The sequence below is a fragment of the Manis javanica genome, chromosome 5 (assembly GCF_040802235.1).
Source record: "Manis javanica isolate MJ-LG chromosome 5, MJ_LKY, whole genome shotgun sequence".
NCBI classification, from domain to species: Eukaryota; Metazoa; Chordata; class Mammalia; order Pholidota; family Manidae; genus Manis; species Manis javanica.
Window position 1 is genome coordinate 138,139,303 of NC_133160.1, and position 20,598 is coordinate 138,159,900.

Genomic DNA, 20,598 nt, shown 5'->3' on the forward strand with positions numbered 1-20,598 from the left:
TCACACTCAATGGTAAAAAGCTGAGAACTTTTCCTCTAACATAAGAAAAAAGGTAAGGATGTCTACCCTCACTGCTTTCATTCAACAGAATACTGAAAATCCTAGCCAGAGCAATTAGGCAAGAAAAAAAAAATGAAGGTCATTCAAATTGGAAAGGAAGAGGTGAAACCGTTACTATTTGCAGATGACATGATGTCATAAACAGAACCCTATAGACTCCACCACAAAATCTAATAATGAACTATCAGAAATAGAAATTAAGAAAACGTCCCATTCACATTTGCATTCAAAAAGAATTTAACACCTCGGTATGTATTTAACCCAGGAGGTGAAAGTAACACCAGATGAAGTGAAGTGACCGCAGAAAACAAATGGGATGCAAATCATCTCCTTTATTTCCCTAACATGTCTGTATCAAAATCATGTTTTGGTGTTCCTTCTAAAGACTGGAGGGAAATACCCATATTAAATTAGGAGAAGGTATGAAAGAGGCCCCATTTGCTACCACAAGAAGTTTAATACAACTATAACTCTCCTGGGAGAATTAGTTTAGTTGACAGAGTATAATTGATCATCATTATGGATGAACAAGCCTGCCTTCATTAATCAAGGGGAAATGAAGCAGATCACTTATTACTATAAACCTTAGGGTTAAAACAACTGGTACTTTAAATATGTTTTGTGTTTGGTAAGTTGTAAAACCCCATCTGAAATTTCAAATTTCAAATTACACTGTATGTAAATTATTAAAAATTTTTAAAGTATTTCAGATGAGAATATGCTTATTCTATATCAAGAAATAGTCAAGGAGATAGAGCAGAGTTTAAATTTAAAATCCACATAGATATATAATGCCCTTGGATGAATAATAAAGATACCAAGGTTCATCCAACATTTAAGTATAGCTAAGCAAATCCACACTAATTTCTTCTGATACCTCAGTCAGATTATCACAGCACAATTCATACACCCTATTGAAGCAATGTTAAGACTAACTCATGCAGAGAACAAAAATAGGCCTTTTTAGGATTTGGCCAGTAGACAAAAATCCTTAAGTTGGCCTGCCTGGAAGCCTGTGTGTCTTCGCTGTGTGCTTATTTGCATTAAACAAGTATATAAAATAATTCTTCTGAGTAACCCTATGTTATGTGCTTTTCTTTTTCATTTCTTAACCGACAGTAATTTGTATTTCAAAGGGAAGCATTATTTTTTAAGTCCCTAAGGTTGAATTTGTCATTTGCTTTTTCAATATCAATAAAGCCAAAAATAGTACACCAAATGACTTACTGTTCAAGTAGACCATAAATTCCATGAACACAAGGACTTGTTTGTATAGGTTAACACTCTCTCCCCAGCACTCAGACTAGTGCCCAATATACTTAGCATTCATTTAGTGTTTGTTCAATAAAAGAATGAACAAAACATTTTTTTAAATATTTAATGTAATCTTAAAAATAACTACCATTTATTATTATGTGCTATCTAAATATATATATGTAATAAAATATTAAATTCTTAATAAAATAGGCACTGTTATTATCCCTATTTTATAAATGAAGATAGTCATTCCAAGGAGTCAAATTATTAACAACTGTACACAGTAAATGGTAGTGAAACAATTTAAACCCAAGTCATCTCATTCTAGATTATGTGCTTCCAACCATTGTACTGTATACTCTCTTATTTAATAAGAATTAACCCATTATTCCTATCTTCTTGCCAATCTTTCAGTCATTATTCCATAAGCTTTGATTTAAGCCCTCTTCAAATCTCATTTCATGTCCAACTTCTTCACTGGTATAAAATATCATGCTGGTAGTTATCTACTTTATATCCCCCATGCTCTGATTACTCATATTCTCTATCTGAATGTCTCACTGGTATCTCAAACCCAATAACATAGAAAATTTGATATATTGTCTCAATAAGACACTAACTTCCAAGAAAATAACCTGGAATTCATCTGTGACACCACAACACCTCTCACTCCTCCAATCCAATCCATTACCAAGTCTTTTTATTTACCTACTCAAAATAAACTGCAGCTTCTCCCATCTTCTCTCCATCCTAACTGAAGCCCCCATCACTTTTCATCTCTAACCTCAGTCTGAAAAACCACCTGTTTTCCAGGCGTTTTCTCTTGCCTCTTCCAATCCAGTAGCCATAGTGCAGTGACACTGATCTCTGAAAAACAAACCAAACAAAGAGGTGCCAAACCTGGTTTTAATATTCTCCTGTTAAAAATACTATCTTGGATTTTCATGGACTGCAGATGAAGTACAAGATCCTTAATGGAGGAGTCCAAATATCCCTGCATGGCGTGGTCCTGCCTGCCTCTCAAGACAATTTCTCACCTTTCTCCTAGCTTTCTGGGTCACAGATCTCTTGGAGCATTTTCAGTGCTTCCTTCCACTGACAGACCTTTCCTTTATACATGCTCTTCCCTCAGACAGGAATTTTCCTGATCCTTTTCTTACCTTAACCCTGTCAGTACCTACTCATCCTTCTTGTCATTGATTATACATTACTATGATAAGAAAAAATCCCTCTAAACTCCTGTTTAGGTTATGGCCCTTGTTTTGCACTCTAATAGATCCAAGTACTTCTCTTGGAAATACAAATTATAATTTTAATTTAATTTTATGTTTATCTTCTCTACTAGAATGTCGGCTGCATAAGAGTAGGGTCAGGTCTTTCTGACTCACAGCCATCTAACACAATACCAAGCTAACAGAAGTGTCAAAAAATATTTCTTAGATTTGTAATACATTTCTAAATGAGAACAGAATAGGGCAGTGGTAAATAAAATCTACACAATTGTTGAAAGGTTTCAGAATTAACTTCAGTAATTTCAGTATGCTTCTTCATTCTTTTTTTAGCCCATCCAGAGAGTTTAACTAAATTAAGCATTTATTTCTCCAACCACAGACATTGCAAAGAAAAAAAAAGAGATTCACAATTTTAAGCTTAGGGACAGAAGAGAAATAGAAAAGGCACCAGTTGCTCCTCCCCCTTAACTCCTGCTCCTGTTTCCAAAGTAGAAAATGTCCTTGTTCTTGCTCCAGCTGAACGAGGGAGGTGAAGACTTTTCAAGACCCCTCTTAAACCAAGTTTTGGTGGCAGCCAATTCTCTGTGGTTGCTTTACTGGTTCTAAAAAGAAATGTTTGTAGGGTTAGAGTCAGGTCTCAGAGAGTCATGGATAAAATAAGGGATAATCCAGCATAGCCTCGTGGAATGTCTCAAACATTTAACACATGACATATATAATATTTTTTCTTCCTGTGTTCCCATCCTCTACATTTTGCAGACAAGATAATTTTGCAGATGAGTATGAGGAATTAGAGATATTGTTGTAAGCATACTGAAAAGTACAAGCTGCCATAGGACTCAGAGGATCCTTCCAATTTAATTCTCCTAATTAAGGAATAAAGAAGAGAAAAATAAAAAATTCAGAAAGCCTGCATTATGAAGGACACTACAAATGTTTCTATTTCATAGAGTAGATCCATATCTACTTAAAATTCCTAGGAGCAAGACTCTGAGCTTTGAACAGTTTTAGGCATAACATAGAAAATGTTGGTTCCTTCACTCCACGGTGCTCTAACAGCTTTCCTAATAACTAAAATGAGAGTTATGTCAGCGATGTCCACACGCCTCAAATGGGGCAAGTGGCTGTATAGGCTGACTCTGCCAAGTCACTAACTGCCTGCTATAATCTTGTTACCAGTCTAAAATCCATATCCTGTATTCTGGCCACAGATTAAAATATCACCAAATGAGATACAACTGCTGCATCTTATAAACATAGACTAAATTGCCTTTGCCAGATAAGCATAACTTGTATTACCTCTTAACTCTAACAGACTCAAACTGACATTTTTTGTTAATACTGAAAATTATTATATTGGGAAGATTGTAGCACAAGGGTTAAAGACCTGGGCTTTAGAATCATACTGGGCTTATATCTCAAATTTAACACTAATCGATGTCTTTGATGATGCTATTTAATCTTTGAGATTCAGTTTCCTTGGAGTACTATGATAATAATACTATCTCTCAGAGGATTTTTTTGGTAAAGATTAAATGAAATAACACCTATAGAATATTGTGCTTCCTGAATAATGTAGGGACTCAATGAGTTTTAATTTTAACTATTATTAATATAGAAAATAAACTATTATTATTATTATTGAAATTTCATTATCTTCTACCTTCAAAAAATCTTGAAAGTTTTCACTGCTGAAACATATATGTGAGCTTAACCTGGAGAAATTATTTCCAGTTCTATGCCATGATTGAGGTATCATCTTTTTACAAAAAAAATAAAGGAAACTCAGAGAAGTCAAGGAGCTTTTCCAAAGTCAACCAATTAATTAATCCAGGAGCCACAGCTAGAACTCACAACTCCTGTTTCTGGGTAGCATGCTTAACTCTACACAAGGTGGTCCTCACCGTGTAGATTATGATTATGTTAAGTTTAACACTAAAGAATAGAATAATATGCTTCCTTAAATTTTACATTCTCCTCAAGCATTTTTTCTCCATAGCCCTAGAAAGAAAGTCAGAGAGGTATTACCTTATTGTTGGATTAATAAAGAAAAGTCAAAGCTCCAGGGAAAGTTAAGCATACATTAAAGTTCATGTAGCTGCTCAGTGTTAATGAAATCTGAGCCCCTCAGACATTAGGTTCCCTCCACTACTGTCGGCTGCTCATGCTAACAAGGCTTTTGTCAGAACTTCATACTTTGAAGACCCTGACATACATTTCCTCAAACAAGTAGTCAGAAAGGTCATTGATCTTTATAATGGAGACTTCCTTGCAAGTTCATTCCCCAATAGTTAAAAAAACTGAAAACAAAAAGTGCCACTGTATTTTTTATTATTAATACATGCGTCTCAGGTCCCAGCAGGTTTTGTGTCACCACAATGGGAAAGAATATTGTTATGCTCACTATTTTGCTGACCAAAAGTCATTAGGATGACTGCGCTGAATTCTCGGTTTTTAAATTACCTCATTATGTAGAAATCACTTGGAGGGAGTGATTATTTGAAGATTTAAATGCAATCTTTGGTGAAATATTCATACATAAAATTGTTAAAACTATGCCTATTTCAATTTATGTAATAATTTTCTCAAACAAGTAGTACTTTTTAAAATTTCTCTTGGTATAATCATCCTTTGGCTCTGTAACTATAGATATCAATCGTAGTACTGAAAGAGTGAAAGGAAGTTTAATTAAATTGTGAATTTATTCTTATTATTGGCAATTATTATTTAATTTCTTATTTTATTTTACTATTACATGCTTTCAGTATATAGGTAGAATTGAAATGAATATTCATTAACATCTTTCAGTGATCAGATTGATTAACATCATAATATATTTGAAAGTGAAATAAAAGGTATGTGTGGTGTGTGTGTGTGTGTGTGTGTGTGTGTGTGTGTGTGTATGTGTGTGTTGGAAGGGGTTGTTTACACACACACCCACATATACACACACAAACACCAATAAATAAACCCACATACATAAGCACAATTCTTCTCTTAACTCAAAATATGGAACTTAAATGTTTGTTTGTTTTTTTAAATGAAACGAAAAATAACTGCTTAAGTCTTCAAAATATATTGCAACAGAGAATAAGACCAATGCAATCATCACTGTTAAATTATTGATTGTAGAAAGTACTTCATATTCAAATACATTGCTGAAATGTAGTCCAAATATAGTTTTCTAATGGAAACAAAATTTGTTGTCAGTAGAATAAATTGATTTCTCAAAAAAGTGAAAACTAAAAATTATTGTTTGGAGACCAAGTCACTGATATTTTTTTTAGGGTTAATTGGCAAATGTAAGTAAGCAATACACAATTTTCTATAATCTGTATTATTTAATAAAAATAAATGATTTATAATTCAAGTCTTAAAATTATTAAAATTTTAAAATCTGGGTCTTGCCTTCTATAAAATGAGTTCAAAAAAATCACACAGCTTTCAATAGAAAACTTTTTTTCTTTGATTTTCCATTATAATACCAGGGTCACTTGGCAATCCTTTTAGTTTTAGTGTATACTGTCAATTTTCACATCATAATATTTTTTTTAAATTTCTATTCATTTATAGGTTATATTCAAATGCAAAGCACTTAATGAATTCTGCTTCTCTTTTCCTATTTACATCTTCTAAATTCCAGTAATTGTTAATAACATCCTCACTCTATCCAAATTGTACACAACTCCAATTAACACAGCCCACGCTTTCTCAAAAAGCCCTTCTCTTCAGCAGTTTATTATTTTTACTGCTTTGAGAAGTTTCAGTTTAACCACATTTTCATTGGATAAAACTGTGAGAAAATAATCATTTTTTTTTGTACTGAGAGTTGCTTCTAACAGGTTTTCTTCAGTCCATAGTCTATTAGCATTCCTCAGGTATTTTAGAAGTCACCTAGTCAAACCTAAAAGAGATACTTTATTACATGCTATATCTCATTCAATCCTTACCACAAACCCGTTGTGTGATTATTTCTCTCTTTTCATACCAGACATAACTGAGATAATAATTATCTAAATAAGTTAACATACTCAGCAAATGAACACACTCAGCTTACTCCAAATTCCATGCTGTTTTTTGTATCTCACTGCCTTCTCCCTGCTTGAAGGTACATGTGCCCAGGAGCATGCTACTCCCAGACCAAAACGGTTAAAGGACTGAAGATTAAAGACTTAGTTCTAATATTAGGTGTCAAGAGACAATCTCCAAGTCCAGTTCCCAGCAAACATCAGGCACCACGCAGGACATTGGAGAACAAGTTGCACACATTCCCTGCTTCTGAGATGATCTTAGTCTGGTGGGAAAGGTAATTTTACTATTAATAAAATATGGTATATAAATAGTGGAATCTGTAGGATCAGAGAAGAGCAGGACTGTTGATGTGTAGGGCAAGGTGAGAAAGCTTTTGTTAGGCAGAAAGACAGAAATGAGTGGGATGAAAAAGAGAGGATTCCCCCAAAAATGACTCAGGGAGTGAATCAGATAGAACCAGAGAGCCAGAAATGACTCAGGGAGTTGATCAGATGAAGCCACATGGTCCAAGAGTGACTCAGGCAACGTCCAGGGTCTCCCCAGGTAAGAAACACCCACATAAAAGAAGCCTCAGAATGAGCACCCGGGCCTGTCTCAACTTAGGCAGGCCTGCTCTGCTACTCTATGCAGAGTGCATTAAAACTTACTGCTTTCTTGACTTCAGTCTCTCGTCTCACTGTATCTGACTTCCCTGCGACATGGAGCCGAGTTCCTTCCTTCCTAACACTGTCACATCAGAGGAGACAGTTTGAATTAGTCTCAAAAGCATAAGCAGAACTCATGCAGAAATAAATGAAGAAGTATATTCCAGGAAGAGATGATGGCCTGTGCCAACAGGCCATGTAACAGTAACATAGAGATGGAACTAGGAAGTAATTTGGGAGTTGATTATAAAATGCCCTAACTGCTATAACACAACCTGGGATTTTGAGACTTAAAGATCTCTGCACTAATTTTATTTGTATACTATTTATTTATTTTTTATTAAAGTATCATTGATATACAATCTTATGTTGATTTCAGGTATACAGCACAATGATTCAACAGTTACCCATATTATTAAATCCTCACTTCCACTAGTGAAGTTACTATCTGTCAACATAGGAAGATGTTTGCATAATCATTGGCTATATTCTCCATGCTGTACTTCCATCCCTGTGGCCAGCTTATATCTATGATTGAGAATTTCTGTGCCCCTTTATCCCTCTCCCCACCCACCCACCCAAACCCCTTCCTCTTGGTAACGACTAGTCACTTCTCAGTGTCTAGGACTCTACTGCTTTTTTGTTCCTTCTGTTTTGCTTTGTTTTTATATTCTGCAAATAAGTGAAATTATATGGTATTTGTCATTCTCCACCTGGCTAATTTCACTGAGCAGAATACCATCTAGAGCCATCCATGTTGTTGCAAATGGCAGGATTCCTTTTTTTTTTTCAATAAGCCTGGGATTTTGTGCTTCAGATAATTAAATAGGAAACCATCACACCTCTTTCCCTTTCTTTTCTTCCCAGAGAAGTAACATTTTCCAGTGCATGTTTTGGAAAGTAGATGGTAGATATCAAATCATGTCAATATTTATAAAATTAGAAAACCTTTATAGGAAGGAACCCCAAGGGATATATAAGAAATAGTTGAATTTTTTGTTAGCTTTTATCTTATTAAAGACCCATGGTGTTTTATGCATAAACATATATATTTAAAGTATTACACATATATATATTTAATAATATGTTTAATATGTATGGTATATGTATACATATTTTATATATTTGAAATGTATGTTTTTAGTTAAATCTGCAGCTTTTATATAATGGAAAGCTGTTTTCCTAGGACAGGCATATAACCTCTTAAAATATATTTTCAGTACCTAGCACTAGAAATGAAAATACTTTAAAAAATATTGGGTATCATATTTAGCTATGTATATATAATTTATTTATTTCAAAAGTTGTAAACTTTTCCTTGTTTGATACAGAAAGTCTGAGTATGTCTTTAAAATCTTGCTGACTCAGGCTATTCCTTTATGCCAGGTGATTATGACTGATACAACTGGTTCAGCACCTCAATTAACACTTTAGTATAACTAACATCTCCTTTAGGCTGAATTCTGACCAGATGCTGAACTAGTATTTGACATAGCATATCTGTTTAAAGATATGAGAAAGATTGCACTGACTCACACTGATGGTTCACTTAGGCTAGCATTTAGGTTCTAAAATTGTTACTGAAGGGTCCCCACCAGTAAGATGGCAAACTTCCTGCTTCTCTTCGGGGTCCTCAGTTCCCGCTGGCGCCACCTGAAGCCCAATCACCTCTCGCCCCCCTCCCAATCCCAGCACCTAGCCAACAGCCACCAGCCCCGTAGAAGTGACAGCTCAATCAATTCATGCCCCCTCCTATATAACCCAGCACCTTTCCCTAATAAAGCGGAACTCTCCGGTGAATTGCTGCTATGTGTCGCTCCTTTCCTTTCATTGGTGCCGAAACCCGGGAGACGGGACACCCCAACTGGGCCCCATCTTCCCCCGACACCAGCAGCAGCTTGCCCTCGTCCTCTTTTTCCGGCGCTGGCTCCTCACACTCACCACTCCTCTCTGGCCTTTAGGTAAGTTTTCCCCCCAGAGTGGGCCACTCTTCCCCGAGCTATCGCAGTGCCATTGACCGTGATCGTCCGGCAAGGCCCTGATGCTCGGGGACGAGGAGGGAACGCTCCCCGCCTCAGGCCTTCACAGCTGCGGCGGACCCTCAGGCCCCTCCTCCGACAGCCATAAATCCCTGCCTCAGGCCTTTAAGGCTGCGGGGGACACTCAGGCCCCTCCTCCAACAGTCATAAATCCCCGCCTCAGGACTTCACGGCTGCGGCCGACTCTCAGGCACCCCCTCCAACAGCCATAAACGAGGTGACTCCTTTGTGGATGAGAACGCTCCCTTTCCCCCCCTCCTCCTTCTGCTCCGTCCGCCGAAAACGCCTAGCACTAGGTACCTCGTGACTCCGGCACTCTGCCTTCTTAGGGAAGTCTGGGTGACGACCCACACTTCCCAAGAAATTCCGACTCGTATATGAGTTTCCGCAGACCACCAAGGATCATCGGGGACGCCCTTTGTCTTCTTGCGGTCTGCTTCCTGTCCGAGGATCTCTGTTCGTCTTCCCCTGTTTGTCTCCTTCTCTGTCCTTTAGCCATGGGAGCCTCCTCATCCCTCCCTGAAAGTTCACCTCTTGAATGCCTGCTTAAGCATCTGGCTACCCTCTCCCTGACGTCTGATATAAAACCAAAACTTCTCCATAAATATTGCTCCCAAGATTGGCCGACATACCCCCTAGACAATAACAACCAATGGCCCGCAGGGGGAACTCTTGATCCTAACATCACTCGCGATCTTTTTAACTACTGCCAGCGCCTGAAAAAATGGAAGGAGATTCCCTATATCGAAGCTTTCCGCCTCCTCCTCTCCCCTCCCCCTCCCAAGTTCTCCTAGCCTGCAAGCTGCCACCCCCGCAGAAACCTCCCGTTCACTCCCTTCCCCTTCTTCTCCTACAACAGCCCTTCTCCCTTCCTCCCCAACCATCTCCTCCCCCATCTCACCTCCTCCACCTTCATTCCCTGCAGATTAAGCCTGAGCCTTTCAGCCCCCCTTTAACTAGGTCCCAGGAGCCTCCTCCGTCTTTGCCCTCATCACCTGTTTCTCCCCTGTTAGGGACTGCCTTTGTCTTCTCACATGTTTGTAGGGAGAATGGGAAAGCACCTTCCCCCATGTCTGAACGCAGCATGGGAAAGCACAAGCTAGAGAACAACCGGTGCAGTCCTTGGAAGTTATCTGTCCACAAAAACATATCTTGCCAAGACTCCTCACTCTGAAAATAGGGAGACCTTGAAGATATGTAGAAACACCGCCCCTACTTCTAAATATGCCCTTCCCCCACTTGCAGATGTGGCAGGAATGGAGAACAAAGAACATTCTGTTTACGCATTCCATAAGCAATTAACTAGAGCCCTGCTGCAGCTCAGTTAGTAGAGCATGGGACTCTTAATTCAGAGTCATGAGTTCAAGCCCAACTAGAGCGGCAGAAGTAAGCAGCTGAGCTGCTAGCTGGTGACATGTGGGTCCGATTCTATCTTTCTTTATTTTCTTTGCCCCCCTTCTGCAATTCAGGACCTGCTCGACTAGGCACGGCTAGACCGCGTCACTCCCCCACAGACTGAGCTAGAACACTTCAGTCCCTCTCAGACTCAGTCCCGAGAGCCTCCCAAAATTATCGCCCCCCTCCGGGAGGTAGCAGGATCCAAAGGCATCGTGCGCGTTCATGTCCCTTTCTCCTTAAGAGATTTAGCCCAACTAGAGAAACGCCTAAGTTCCTTTTCCACTGATCCCATAACATACATCAGGGAGTTTCAATAGACCCTCCAGTCTTACAGCCTCACACATCATGACATTTTCATGCTCCTGGCCAATACTCACCTCCCTGAAGAGCGTAGACGAGTTTGAGACTTTGCCCAAACGCAGGCTACCGAAACCCACAGGACTGACTCCACCTATCCCCCTGGCCCCACTGCTGTCCCTGAACAAGACCCACACTGAGATTATAACACCGCCATGAGTCTCCGCTCTCAAGATATTTTTGCCTCCTGCTTAATAGCAGGTCTGAAAAAGGCAGCTTGTAGTCAATTTTCAAAAGCTCCAAGACATAATTCAAAAGAGAGACGAAACCCCCTCTGAGTTCTTAGACAGACTCACTCAAGCCCTATTACAGTATACCAGCCTGGACCCAGAAACACCTGACGGAAGACATGTCCTTATGACATACTTCCTAGCTCAAGGCTACCCCGACATTAAAGCTAAACTCAAAAAGTTAGAACAGGGCCCCACTACCCCAAAGACTGAGATCCTAACAGTGGCCTTTAAAGTCTTCCATAAGTGGGAAGAGGAGAAAGAACGCCGTAAACAAAAGGCTGATCAGGCCAATTTCCAAATGTTGGCCCAGCTGATAAAACCACAACCTGGGCGCCCCTCTACAAACAAGCACCCCCCCAGGAGCTTGTTTCAAGTGTGGAAAAGAGGGACATTGGTCAAGGGCATGCCCCTCCCCCAGATCTCCTACCACCCCATGCCCGAGATGCCACAAAAAGGGCCACTGGGGGTCTGATTGCCCAACCACCCGAAGGGGAGGCTGGACGAACAACCCCCATCCTAAGCCCGCCGTAGTGGAGCTGGCAGAAGAAGATTGATGGGGCCCGGGGGCTTCTCGCCCAACCATTTCCATCACCAAACAGGAGCCCAGGGTTACTTTAACAGTAGACGGTCGCCCCATCTCCTTCCTCCTAGACACATGAGCCACCTTCTCAGTCTTGTGAGAATACCGGGGCCCTACCATGCCTGCCATTACTCCTATAGTCAGGGTAAGAGGTAAACAGATTTTTCTATTAAACACCCCCCCCCTTTATGCACAATCCAAGACTATCCCATACCTTTCTCCCACTCCTTCCTGGTTATGCCCCAGTGTCCCATCCCTTTACTAAGATGGGACATCCTTTCCCTCCTCCACGTTTCCATAACTATATCCACTCCCACAGCCCCCAGTACTCCCTTTCTGATGGTCCTCATAGCCAACAACCCCCTCTACCAAATGAAAGCTCCAGTTCTGCCCTCATACACCCTGTAAATCCCCAAGTTTAGGACATTACAAGCCCCTCCGTGGCCCTATGTCCCCCTGCCTCTATCAAATTACATGACCCCTCTCAGTATATCTGTCAGGCCCAATACCCCCTAACTACTTCAGCCCTCATAGGCCTCCAACCCATCATTCAAGATCTCTTAAACAAACATTACCTCAGACCCACTCACTCCCCATTTAATACCCCCATATTAGCTGTTAAAAAAACCAACAGATCTTTCCGCCTTGTCCAAGACCTTCACCTCATCAACATAGCCGTTGTCCCTATCCATCCCTTAGTTCCAAATCCATACAGCCTTTTATCGCAGATCCCTGCCTCGGCTTCCCACTTCTCAGTCCTAGATCTCAAGGACCCATTTTTCTATCCCTCTAAGCCCCTGCTCCCAAGATTTTTTCATCTTCACCTGGACGGACCCATACACAAGACATTCTGAACAACTCACTTGGACAGTTTTGCCACAAAGCTTCCGAAATAGTCCCCATATTTTTAGACAGGTCCTAGCTCAGGACCTCAAACAGTTTCATCATGATCACTCCAAGTCCACCTTATTATAATACATGGACAATCTTCTACTCTGCAGTCTCTCATGAGAACAGTCTCGATTTGACACTGCCTCCCTACTTAACCTTCTAGCGTCCAGAAGTTACCGAGTATTCCCCGTCAAAGCTCAAATCTCTTCCCCTCCTGTCACTTACCTCAGATTCCTTCTATCTCAACAAAGAAAGTCCATTACCTTAGACAGAAAATGGCTCCTCTCTGACCTGCCCATTCCCAAAACCAAGACAGAAATCCTTTCCTTTCTAAGCCTGGCTAGATATTTTAGAGCGTAGTTCCCTAACTTCTCCCTGCTCCCTTTGGCAAGACCCCTATATGACCTCAGCAAGAGCCCCCCCTAAAAAACCATTATCCTCCTCACCCCGACACTCCTTCATTAAGCTCTGTCAAGCCCTTGTGGAAGCCCCAGCTCTCCATCTTCCTGATTTGTCGAAGCCCTTCTCATTATACATTCATGAGAGGTCCAGTCAAGCTCTAAGAGTCCCAGGCCAATATTATGGCCCATCCTTTGCCCCAGTAGCTTATCTCTTCAACCAATTAGACCCCACAGTTCGGGGATGAGCCCCCTGCCTACGAGCATTAGCCGCTAGACAGCTCTTGCAGAAAGAAGCTCATAAACTGACATTCAGGGCGCCCCTTACCATTCTGTCCCCACATAATCTAAAAGATCTCTTAACCTACAAAAGTTTACAGACTCTCCCTCCCTCCAGTCTCCTGACCTTACTGTCCTCTTTCCTCCAAAATCCCGTTCACCCCCTTTGCCATCCATACCCGAATCATGACTTTTTCCTCCTTTACTGCTCTCTCGCTTTTTTTTCCTCATTCCTATTGTCTTCCCCACCACCCCAGCCTCCTTTGTATGGCGATTCAAAGTCAGAGAGACTTACACACAGCATCAAACAAAAGTTACTGCCCTCATTGCCACACCAGACTGCCCTCTGAAAAGCTGCTCTGAGCCTTTATACCTCCACTTTCCTCCCTCCACTGAAGTGTTCACTAGCAGCTACCCTTCTTCTCCCTACCTCTGCTTCCTCTATGACCAAAAACAAGCCTATTGCAGGCGATAGCCAGACACCTATGGGGGATGTCCCTACTGGTCTTGTGCAATTCACTAGATGAGTAACTTCCAGTACCCACAGTATTACTCCTCCAACCGTTTCATAAAATATCCCAACAGCTCATTCTCCTTATCAATCCCAGATCCCTGGGACTCTCGATGAGCTGCCAGAGTCACAGCCTCAGTTTACTATGGGGGGTGTCCTCGACCCCCACAGTACCCTTCATATCTCTCAAAAGTATGTTCCCTCTCATTTCCAGATCTCTCAAGTTGCATCAGATATCAGACATTCCGAAAAAGTCATTATCCAAACTCTTGACGGCGCCTCTTCATCTTCTTATCCCCGCCCCTCTTCCCATTTCTCCTATTCTTCATTACAGCTCATTCAGGACACCACCATCTTTCTCAACCACACCCTTAACACAGCCAATTGTTTCTTGTGCGCATCACTACAGCGCCCACTGCTGGCCGCCGTGCCCCTTAATATTTCCAACTATTCCTTCCATGCAGAAAGACAACCTCTCCGCCCCCTGGCAGACATACCCCTATGGGAACCAGAATACGCAGATAATCTCACCATCCACCACTGTGTAGGCCTAACTCCACCCCCCTCCAGCCGCTTCACTGCTTCTCTATCTACACCCCTACCTCCAGCTCTAAGACTTTTACGCAACCGGGACACTTCTTTTGGTGTAATGGCAGTCTTTTCAACTCAGTGCCTCTCAACTCCGATACACCCTGCATTCTCGTCACCCTAATCCCACAGTTTACACTTTACAGCATGGCAGAATTCCTTGAGCTCCAACCTCCCTTGCCCTCACGCACAAAAAGAGCTGCTTTGCTTCCCATCATGGTCAGTAGCTCTTTGATCACCTCAACCATTGGGGCAGGGTTTTCGGGAGAAGCCTTGGGTCACTCTCTATAGGCAATTAGAGATCTCAACGCCAAACTTGAGGGAGCCCTGACATCCACTGCCGATTCTCTAGCCTCTCTCCAAAGACAGGTCACTTCGCTAGCTAAAGTCACCCTTCAAAACCAGCCGGCCCTAGATCTGCTTACAGCCAAGAAGGGCGGCACCTGCATGTTCCTCTGAGAAGAGTGCTGCTATTCCAGCATTGTAGAAACTAACATCACCAAACTCACCGACCTTGCCTCCAGCCTCCACTCTGCTTCCAATTCCAACCCATTCTCTTCAATACTAACAAACCCCCTCCTCACCTGGCTCTGGCCCATTGCAGGCCCCATAATAGTCATTCTTCTCGCCTGTCTCTTCTTACCCTGTGTAATAAAGTTCATCAAATCCCAAGTCGGAAAAATCTCTAATCAAGCTTTCAACCAGCTTTTGCTCAGAAACTACCAGCTTCTAGCCACAGAAGATCCCTCATCCTCACATGACCGCCTCACTACACGCTGAGATGGACCCCTCTCTTCACTGGAAACTGTTCCTGGAAACAATGGCCACAGACGCCTGGCTCCTGACACCCATATCCTCTTGGCACCATTGGAATCAACAGGTCCTCAACCTATAGTTACAGGGAGCCTTCATTGATTTCCAAACCTGAAGAAGTCCACATCTACTTGTCCTTACTGCAGGGAGTCCTATCAACCCTTTCCTCCCAATCCTCAAGCCCTCACTCCCTTCTCCGCTCCTGTTCAGCAGGAAGCAGCCAGAGAGAAAGCAATGTCCACAAACCCATAGAGGAGAAAGGGGGGAATGAAGGGTCCCCACCAGTGAGATGGCAAACTTCCGGCTTCTCTTCGGGGTCCTCAGTTCCCGCCGGCGCCACCTGAAGCCCAATCACCTCTCGCCCCCCTCCCAATCCCAGCACCTAGCCAACAGCCACCAGCCCCGTAGAAGTGACACCTCAATCAATTCATGCCCCTTCCTATATAACCCAGCACCTTTCCCTAATAAAGCGGAACTCTCGGTGAATTGCTGCTATGTGTCGCTCCTTTCCTTTCAGTTACCTTATTTTTTCTCCTTAACATCAATAGGTGAGTCTGCTTCCCCCAAAAATAAACATTCAAGCTTCCTTTGTACCACTCATACACTATTGTCTAACCACCTCTTGAACATAAATATAAACTAGAACTAGTTGAGAAGGATTGGAGAAGAACAGATAATTGATCTCAGGCATACTGGTAAAGGAATAATTCATAGTCTCTATGGCTCTGCATGATAGAACCAGGAACGAAGATGAAAGAAGCAGAGATGGAGAGTTCAGTTTGCCATAGGGAAGGTTTCTAGAGACACTGAAATCTGACTGAAAATATTTAGTGGATGGTTAATGAGAGGAAATTATAATTCAATAAGCATTAATTTAAAGAGAATTAGATGTTAGATGGTTGGATGAGGACAGTGGTTGCCAAGTGGAGAGAAGGGGCTTAAGGAAAAATAGTGTAACTATGGTTCAGAAACTGTTTGTTGAGGTTGTTTTGAAATTCCTGATCCCTCTTTTCCAACCAATTATGGACCATTTCTATTTTTCTTAGAAAGAAAATTTTCTCTTTTTCTTAGAATTATTTTATTTTATGATATGAAGTAATGCATTACATTAATTTAAAAATTGTTGCTTTTTCTTTTTCTTATATTTAGTTCAGGATTAAGGTTTTAACAAAAATATTTGGGGTTTTGGGTAAAAGGAAAAATCGAACCTGTTCTCAAACTCTGAAACCACTGTAACTGTGCCCAAATGTAACTTTTTAAAGTTAAAGGTGCTCAGTTAGATCCACCCCCAAGTCTTTGTCATCGCAACACAAAGTCACAGTTTTTCAGGTGTATCCATGTGGAAATAGGCATTATAAATAGGCATCATTATAACTTTAGGATGAGTCCTTAAGTTTTAAAATTCTTTATAACCCTAATAAAATTTCACTTCCCTTCTAGTACAAAAAATGGAAGTTTTCAAGTTAGGGCACATGAAGTGAATCCTTTATAATAAACTGGTGAGAAGTCTCTAGCTGACCAAGGCAAATACTAAGAGAATCATTTTTTAAACAAATGTTTAATAATGACATTTGTATTCTGCTATTTTAGTCTCCCATAAAGAAAATCAAACTGGCCTTTTAAATTAAAGTCTAAAGTAATTAACACTGTTTAATAGAATTAAACAAACAAAAAAACCCTTGAAAATGAATTTAAAATAAAGAAAACATTCTTTTTTATTTGCAACATGAGTTCTGAATTAATCCCATATTATGAATACTGAGTTTTATTAGTATAATTCTTCTTTAAAGATTTATCATCCATTAAAAAGCATTATAGTCTTAACATTCATCACTGGTTATTCCATCAAACTCTACATGATGAAACTATTAAGTTAAACAAATTAAAATTAACTCTACAAAGAAGTGAATATTTTATTTGCCTAGGAATTAGCATATAAGTATTTCCTTTAAATTTTAATCTCATTAATAAGACTGAAGGTCCTGTAATAGGTTTTAGAAATGATTTGTGCTAAATATAAGGTTATGTTGTATGTAAATTATTTATGGCTTAGATTTATTCTGTCACTTATCTACATGTGTATACACCATGTCTATGATGTTAAGTAGCCTGCATGTTGGCACATTTACTTAAAGAGCTACGGAGATGGAGGAGCAAAGATAGAATGGCACTCAAGTCTATGCTTCCAAGAGTAAAAAATTCCATTATAATAAAGCTGAGACTTTCCTAGAATGCCAGGTTATTGTTATCTGCAAAGAATGTAAATCATTAATCCCACCTGTTCTCTTTCTCTCCCAATTCTACTTGAGCAAATTTTTTGCATAAATTAAAATGGCATATTAATCTATTAATTAGTCTCAAGAAATGAAGTCTGTGTTGACATAATTCCACAATTTTTAAAGATAGTACTACATCAATAGACACTGAATTCAATGAAGATATGTGAATTTTAATGTATATTAAAATTCCTTAAGAAATTGGGCTTGACCTTCCAGCTGTACTAGAGAAAGATAGCCATACAGTGTTAACTGTAGAAGAAATTGATGAAAGCACTTGCTGTTATTTGTGAACTTTGCTGAATAGGTTTACACTCAGCACCATGCATAACATTTAAATAGATTAATAGTGCTATTTGAGATCAGAGTTATTTAGCATTACTGTAAATACTCTGCTTTAAATGTCAAGGATCCTGTGGGTATGTAGAGGTATGAGAGAGACTTAAGAGTCAGGCTAAGGGTCAGAGAGAGGACATATATCTTTTTTACATACTGATAATCTACCTCTTACACTCTGCTCTCCCTGTGTACCACTTGCTGAGGTTCACAAAAAAGTGTCTCCACATTTCTGTACCTCTGCTCTACTCTTTTCTATTTTACTGCACCTTTAATTCCCATAATTACTTTCTTTGTAACATTCTTAAGACAAATTTCCTTTTTGAATGAGATCAATCACATACTTTCTACTCAGATGCTAAAAAAATACTAGATTGACTCTCAATTCATTTAGGGTATGTAGAAATCACCTTATAAAATGAGATTATATTTGGGGGGTTATAATACTACCCCTATGATAAACTGAATACAACAAAATCATATAGAATTCATAGTAATAGGTAAACACACATGTTAAAAATTAGGGAAAAAAGCAATAGATGTTTCTCTTATTTCAAACACCCTTAATCATTTTTCCTGAACACCCACTCTGCTATAATCTGGATGACATAAAAGACATAAGCTTATGATACTTAAGAATGATTATAAACTATTTTAGATGTGATAATTATAGTTATATTAAGAAAAAAGGTCCCATTTTTACAGGTAGATACTGAAGCATTATAGATGAAATGATATGGGGACTAGATTTGTTTTAGATTTAATGGAGGCAAGGGCAATGGAATATATATTGAAAAAACAAAATTGTCCATCTCTTAATAATTGTTTAATCGGACTGATGCACATATGAGTTTATTATACTATTCTCGGTTATTTACCATAATAAAAATTAGAAAATAAAAAAGAAAAGAAGCAATAGAACTAATTTATGAGTGATGTGACCCCCTGGCAGTACTCCCTGGGAATCTATTTATCATCTGAAAGACTAGATATTCCTAAGAGCCGTTTAAGCCTGCCATTGTAAGTTTAAGTAGGGGTGATCAAAATTTACAAGGTGGAAAAGTCCTGAGAACACAGAGGCATCTGGGATACGGTAGCACCACTCGGATGTGATCTCGTCAGCCAGTTAAGAAGAAGAGTGACAGCAGAAAGTAAGAAGCATTTGAGTTACAGTTTAAACAAGAACAAAATGGATTTTAAGAAAAGTAAGACATCTGAAGAGAAGACATAGATTGGACCTTGTGTCTAGTGTCCCAACATAGCAAATCAATGCCTTGGTGAGAAAGGATTAATAAATACCTCTAAGTAGATCTTCATGTATCTAAACTGTTTGCTTAGAAATAACTTTAGGATCTCTATATGTTTTGTGTCACTTAACTAATTTCAATTTCATTTTCTGCACATTAAAAATATAATGATATTTTCTGCTAGGAAACATATAGCTAATTAGTCTAATAAACCAGAATCTGTATCTAGGCATTTGTAACTGCATTATACTAACTCTCACTTGTATTTTTCAAAGATTACCTAATATTTTTCAAATGTTTAGGTCAGAATCACATACTTTTACACATACAAGGAAACTTTGGTATCACCTGCTCTAATCCTATAACTTTATGGATATGGAAAATGAGGTGCAGAGAAATTAATTGATTTGAATCAAACCAAATATGAAGTCAGGGCAGAACTGGGGCTCTGACCCATTTTTTGATTCATCATATCTGTTTCTGTTTCCACTGTACCAGTGTCTTTTTTTATCTCCCCTCCCCACAAAAAGGGAAGAAAAGTGGGGAAAAAAATGTATTGTTCTTTCTTAAAATACAATTTCACATATATTTACAGCAATCCCATGAGAAATGTAAACCCTGGGCCTTGATGATTACTTACAAGACTGTTTTAATCAAAAGAGAAATCCATGACAACATCAATCATTTAAAAGAACTATACAGATGCAGTTCAATTATAAGTAAATATTTCCAAAAAATGGAAATTTTGTCTATTACCTGTGAGATGCATATATTCCTGCTGGGAGCTGACCTACTCCACCTGCCTGATGGCACAGCCCAGGAAGCCGGTGGATGGCTGCGGCACAGTGGGCCTCCAGAGGGGAAGCTACTGATATCTCTTCTATTGCTTAATCTGACCGTTCCCCCAATCCAAACAGCCCTCACGAATCAGAAAAAGCCCCTAGAGAAAGGACTGTTATGAGCCGTAAAGCAATCATAAAACTCAGCTTGTGACCCTGCACATTCCCCTCAGGCTGGTGGGTTATTATCCCTGGGTTGGAAAATAGAAGAAAGTTCAGGTGACTTCAGGGTACAACTCCCTGGCCAGCTTGGCCCCCAGGAAAAACAAGAGGTGACTCACATGAGTGTGGGTCAGGAAAACAGGTGGAAAAATCTTGGTAAGAGTTCCCTTAAAAATCATTACTAGAAATTACGGTAAGCATTGTTATAGTCAGCACACTGAGTGCTGCTCATTCTACTGTAAATGGTTTCAGGGAACTATAGAAAAAACATACATCACAATGAGCCTAGCTGAGAGACCAGTTAAACAAGTTTTAAGACACATTTAGAAGACATTGTGTTGCCTTGTAGAAATTTAACCTGAGATTAGAATCTAAAGGTATGAGAGCTACAGGAAAATTTTGAAGAAGAAAACATGGTGACCTCTC

The 20,598-nt window shown here is 39.8% G+C and overlaps 1 long non-coding RNA gene across 1 annotated transcript in view; it reads right to left on the reverse strand.

The window, feature by feature from the left end:
• LOC118969231 (uncharacterized) overlaps positions 1 to 20,200 on the reverse strand; it is a 99,329-nt gene extending 79,129 nt beyond the window's left edge. Inside the window, exon 1 of the long non-coding RNA XR_005057176.2 lies at positions 19,928 to 20,200. This is a non-coding gene — a long non-coding RNA (uncharacterized lncRNA). The remainder of the gene's footprint in view (positions 1 to 19,927) is intronic.
• Positions 20,201 to 20,598: the final 398 nt, after the last annotated feature.